The sequence below is a fragment of the Chenopodium quinoa genome, unplaced genomic scaffold (genome assembly GCF_001683475.1).
Source record: "Chenopodium quinoa cultivar QQ74 unplaced genomic scaffold, ASM168347v1, whole genome shotgun sequence".
Lineage (NCBI taxonomy): Eukaryota > Viridiplantae > Streptophyta > Magnoliopsida > Caryophyllales > Amaranthaceae > Chenopodium > Chenopodium quinoa.
Genome location: NW_018744239.1, coordinates 6,597,768 through 6,603,933, shown reverse-complemented (window position 1 = coordinate 6,603,933; position 6,166 = coordinate 6,597,768).

The following is a 6,166-nucleotide window of genomic DNA, read 5'->3' as shown; positions in this document are numbered from 1 at the left end:
CTCACTCAGCCAGCGCTTTGTTGCCATCAGCGTTGGCAACCTTGTCCGTCTTGGCCGTCTCCTCTTCCTTGGCCGACCTCTTTTCCTCCTTCTCCTCCTCGGAATCTTCTACTTTATCCTCATCATCGCTTGGAAGAGGAGAGGGAGTTTCGACGAATTTAGGAGGGGAGTAGTCCGACAGCCTGGGCATCTTCGGAGGGAGACATGGTTCAAATGATGGAAAAAGATCTCACGGTAGTAGCCTACCTCGCCAACATCAACATCATGCCGAACGCCTCCTTAAAATGGCTCTTTTGCCTCTCCTCGGCTGCATGCTAAAGCTGGACCGCCTCTTAAGGGTCAATCAGCCGCGGCGCCTTAAGGTGCTCAGTTAAGTCCGCAATGGACTTGTTCAGCCGCTCAACCTCAAGTTTGACGGAGTCCACTTCGCTCACGTCCGCTTGAAGAGCCTTGCGGTTAGAGTCCATTTAGGTCCTTAGCTTCTTAGAGACCTCAAAGCCCTCTTTCCACTGAGAAACGTTAGCAACCGCCTCATCCCTTCCCTTATGAAGGGCCTCCAGAGCTAACTACTCCTGCTTAAGGGCATCGCCCATTTTTGCGATGTTCTCTATTTGCCTTACCGACTTCTCAGACAAGGCGTTGATGGCAGTCTTGTGCCGGACTTCTTGGATCGCCAGCAGGCTGGTGTTTTTGTCCTGGACCTTGCTTATCATGATCCAGGCGGCCTTAATCTTCTCCTGCTCCTTGGACTGCCAATCCAAGAAGGCACTAAGCCTAAGGAAGAGCTGCATTCGAACGGAAACAAGTTAGTAAGAACAAAACATGAAAACAAACTAAGTATGGATGCTTAAACAGAGTGCCATTACCTTGGCGGTGCAATTTAACATGGGACCGAGGAAGCCCTCATCAATCCCGCGGAATTTCTCCCGCTGCTCCTGAGGGACGGCCCGCAGCATGGCCTCCCTAATGGCTTTCCGGTCAGCAGCAGTAAGCGATTGGCCGGGTAGCCTCATCTCCATTTCTTTGACAAATCTTAATCAATCATGAAGGAAGTTAGATTATTGAAATCAAAAGAACAAGTACTAAACATGCAAGAGCCATATATACCTGCCGGAAAAGATGGAGGAGATGGTATGCGAAATTCAGCCGAGTGAGCAGGGTACGACTCATACCCCGTCTCTTGGGGCTGCCCTTGCTTCGCCTCGGTCGTCTGAGAGGCTTGCTGCTCCAGCCACTCAGACATGGTGACGACCTCGACATGCGGAGTCGAGGCAAGATTACTGGTCGTTTTGGGTGGGGACAACTTTCCCCCTTTGCCCATGCGGACGGTTTCAGCGTGAACCGCTTCAGCTTGCGGATCCACGAACTTGGAGCCTTCACTCTGTGAGAGTTGGGGTTGTTCTCCTTTGGATTGCTTAGAAGCAATCTGTGGCGTTGTCTTAGTCGCCTGAGGGGAAGACTTAGCTTAGGAAGCTACAGTCTTTCGAGTTTTAAACGTCTGGTTGTCCTTGGAAGTAGAGGCCGGTTGCTTCCTCTTTGTCTTAGGAGCAGATGCCTAAAAAACAAAACAAAATAAAGCTAAGTGAGAAGTTATGTCCGAGCAAAACTAGAAAGGATACCTTTCCCAACACACCAACTCGACAATACACGCATGCTAGCTCGAGCTTGCGTAGCACTCGCATGGCTAGGCCACTGCGAGGCTACGGCCTAGCTCGAACTTGTTGCTTGTTGAATTTAAGACACTCGGTCTCGACGCTCTAAGCCTGATATCCGACGTCTTTGTTTGTAATACTCTAATGACTCATCAAATCCTTCGGATTGATTCATTGTCTCAGATCGGTTGTTCATTTGGGTGCGACCCGAAGGGTTCAGCCAAGATTAAGCTGTAATATTAATTGTACATTAATATCACTTATCGGAAGTAGCCTCCACCTAGGCATTCCTATCACTTGACCTTACTGAAGAATTAGCTTTCTAATATTTCTGAACCCTCTACCGGAATAATACACTTGTTGGAAAGACACCATTTCTTACAATCTCCCACTTGTCCTTCCGGACAAGTGTGCATTTAGTGTATAGCCCTTTCCTATGTCGCTTAATGTCTTTTCATGAACTATAACGTAAGATTCTTCGTCATCCTTATTAAGTCCAGAAGTGTTTCTCAATTCCCGAGTCTGACTGTCAATTAGCAGATGATTTCTAAAATTCATCTGAGCACGACAATGCATTTTCACATTCTCGCTCTTCGAGAGGCCTTGTAAACAACAAAGACATATTCTTTACTGTTAATATGGGGACATTCCCAGTCTTTTATTGTTAGCTTCCCTTACTAAGAGGACATAGTCGCCCGAGTGTTGCCGTCATAATCCTTAGTTACGGCAGACGTTTGACAACATCGAAACGACTAGTGCTCAAACAAGAGAACTTACAATACTCATGGTCGAGGAAAAAGGTTCCAATAGCTATAATGAGAAATATACTTATGGCGATTTTATATCTCTTAAAGTATTCTCATAGGTCGATCCGGTACCGTTCCAAACTAGTACCTGTGCAAATGATTTATGACTATCATGTCCTTATAGCACAAGAAACAGTGCTATAAATCATACTACACACTAATCTCAAGTGGTCATTAATCGTCCACCGTTTAAATGACCTTGATTAGGGATAATTTTCGATTGAAGTATTCAATGTTCACTTAACAGGTGTTTCTTTATCCAAGACATGGTCTTGATACCTTGTTTTGAATATTCTCATAAATCGAATGGACTCATTATTTATTTCTAAACCACAATTAAATAGAATTGGTGTAATAAAAATTCGCAGAAAATTTAATTGCTCCAAAATCGAATGGTTTTACATAGTGTCTTACATTTAAGACATGAAGTTTAATTAAAACACATATACAGGGAATTCAAAGCCAGTCTCCAACATGCTTGATTCCCATTGCCTCAACGTGCTTGTTGTGCTTCACTTGAGACAAAGGTTTAGTCAGTGGATCGGCTACATTATCGTCTGTTCCAATCTTACAAATTCTAATTTCACCTTCGGACTTCCATTCCCTTATCATGTGAAACCGCCGTTTGACATGTATGACCTTCTGATGTTCCCTTGGTTCCCTGGCCTGAGCAATAGCTCCATTGTTATCACAATAGAGGTCTATTGGACCCTTGATAGAGGGTATAACACCAAGTTCACTAATGAACTTACGAATCCAAACTGCCTCCTTAGTTGCTTCCGAAGCTGCCAAGTATTCGGCTTCAGTTGTGAAATCTGCAGTGGTGCTTTTCTTAGCACTCTTCTAACTAAACGCTCCTCCATTTAGGCAGAATATGTACCCTGACTGCGATTTGGAGTCGTCTCTGTCAGTCTGGAAGCTCACGTCAGTATAATCTTCAACAACCAAATCATTACTACCACCATAGACCAGGAACTTATCCTTGTTCCTTTTCAGGTACTTTAGGATATTCTTGGCCCCAGTCCAATGCGCCTCTCCTAGGTCTGATTGGTATCGGCTCATAGCACTCAAGGCATATGTTACATCCGGCCGAGTACATATCATGGCATACATGATCGATCCAATAAGCGAAGCATATGGAATCTGATTCATCCTCTCTCGCTCATCAGATGTTTGTGAACACTACTTCTTGCTGAGAGTTATGCCATGGGACATGGGTAGGTGCCCTCTCTTGGCCCCTTCCATGTTGAGTCGTGCCAGTACCTTATCAATATAAGTACTTTGGCTCAATCCAATCATCCTCTTAGATCTATTCCTATAGATCTTGATGCCCAATATGTACTGTGCCTCTCCCAAGTCCTTTATTGAAAAACATTTTCCTAGTAAACCCTTTACGGACTCTAATAGTTTAATGTTGTTTCCAATGAGTAATATGTCATCAACATATAAGACGAGGAATGCGATGTCACTCCCACTAACCTTCTTGTAAACACAAGACTCATCTGGATTCTTGATAAAGCCAAAATTACTAATGGCTTCATCGAATCGCAGATTCCAACTTCTGCTTGCCTGCTTTAGTCCATAAATGGACTTCTTAAGCTTGCACACTTTCCCAGCATTGCTCGGATCGACAAAACCTTCTGGTTGTGCCATGTACACAGTTTCTTCCAAAATCCCATTAAGGAAGGCGGTTTTGACATCCATTTGCCATATTTCATAATTGTAATATGCGGCAATCGCTAGGATAATCCGGACGGACTTGAGCATGGCGACTGGGGAAAAGGTTTCATCATAATCAACACCATGAATTTGCCTGTAACCTTTTGCCACCAATCTAGCTTTGTATATCGATACATTTCCATCTTTGTCTATTTTCAATTTGAAAATCCATTTGTAACCGATAGGTGTGTAACCTTCGGGCAAATTAACCAAGTCCCAGACTTAATTTTCAAACATAGAGTCCATCTCGGATTTCATGGCTTCTTGACATTTTGCAGAGTCGGGGATCGTCATAGCTTGTTTGTATGTCGTTGGCTCATCTCCATTCATAACTAGGATGTCTTGATCTTCGGTTAAGACAATACCGAGGTATATGTCTGGTTGAGATCTTTGCCGTTGCGGCCTACGCAGGGTAATAGGTTGAGCATTTACATTGTCGGTTTGACTCTGACGAATGTCAGCAGCTGCTTCTAAAGCACTTTGATTGTCTGTTTTGTCAGGTTGACTTTGTTGCTCTTCCTCTCGAACTTCGTCGAGTTCGATTTTCCTCCCACTTGTCATTTTGGAAAGGTGTTCCTTCTCCAAAAAGACACCATCACGAGTAATAAACACTTTGTTCTCGGATTTGATGTAGAAGTAATACCCCTTGGTTTATTTTGGGTATCCCACAAAGAAATAGTTGTTTGATTTTGGGTGAAGTTTGTTAGAAATTAATCTCTTGACATATGTTTCGCAACCCTAAATCTTAAGAAAAGACAACAGTGGAGATTTCTTTGTCCATAATTCATATGGAGTCTTTTCTACAGCTTTTGAAGGAGCTCGGTTTAGTGTTAGTGCCGCGGTTAGTAGTGCGTGTCCCAGAAAGAGATAGGAAGTTTGCTAAGAATTATCATCGATCGAACCATGTCTAACAAGGTTCGATTTCTCCTTTTGGACACTCCATTCCATTGCGGAGTTCTAGGAGGAGTCAATTCTGAAAGAATACCATTTTTTTCAGGTGATCGTCGAATTCATGGCTCAAATACTCGCCACCTCGATTTGATCGAACTGCTTTGATTTTCTTGCCAAATAGACATACTTCGCAATTTTCAACCGACACTAATTCGAATGATTCAAGAACACCTTTTTGAAGAGGTTTCTTGATGCGTTTGATGTTTAATGTGGCCAATGCCACAAGTATGTTTGATTCGACTTAATGGTCTTAGATTTTTTGGCGGTATCAATAACCTTTGTCTAATCATATGTAAAACATGCAACTTTCATAGAACATATAATGCAAGACATTTGAAAAACCAACTATTGGTATAGTCTTGTGATCAAAGAAAACTCGGTGTCCAACACCATAGATCAAAGCATGCTCAAAATGCATGATAAACTAAAATTAGTTAATTACAAGTTTATAGACAAAAGTGTGCCTACAAGCACTACTGAAAGACCATCTTCGTCGTCCTCGATCTTGTAGTTTGCACATCCACTTGTGAAGCCCTCTCACTTGGTCCCTGAAAAGGCAACATAAAGTGAGTCATACATGGTATCCAATACCTATGAATAGCTTTATACAAAAGTAGTGTTAAGAAAGATACCTGAGGTAGATGATACATTCCTCTCCTCCTCATCCTTCTTGAAGATCTTGCATTCCCTTTTGTAGTGGCCTTGCCCACCACAATAGAAGCATCGCATCTTCGCTTTGTCCTTGAACTCCTTCTTCTTTAAGGGCATTTTGGTCGCTCCAAAGGAGGTGGCTCGGTGTAGTAGCTGCACCACATCTTTTAAAGTGTGCACCATAGCCCGAGTGGAGTGAAGCAAGCAAAATATGACTCGCCATTTCTTCCTCCAATGGGATTCCGAGAAGCTCCATATGCTTGAAAGGCCTAGTCATTCTAAGCACATGAGGTTGGAGGGGCATACTGGGTGTCAATTTTGTATTGCAGACCCTTGACCAAAGGTGGTATCTCTCCTTAGCAAGACAACCTTGTTCCGGTGGCTTTA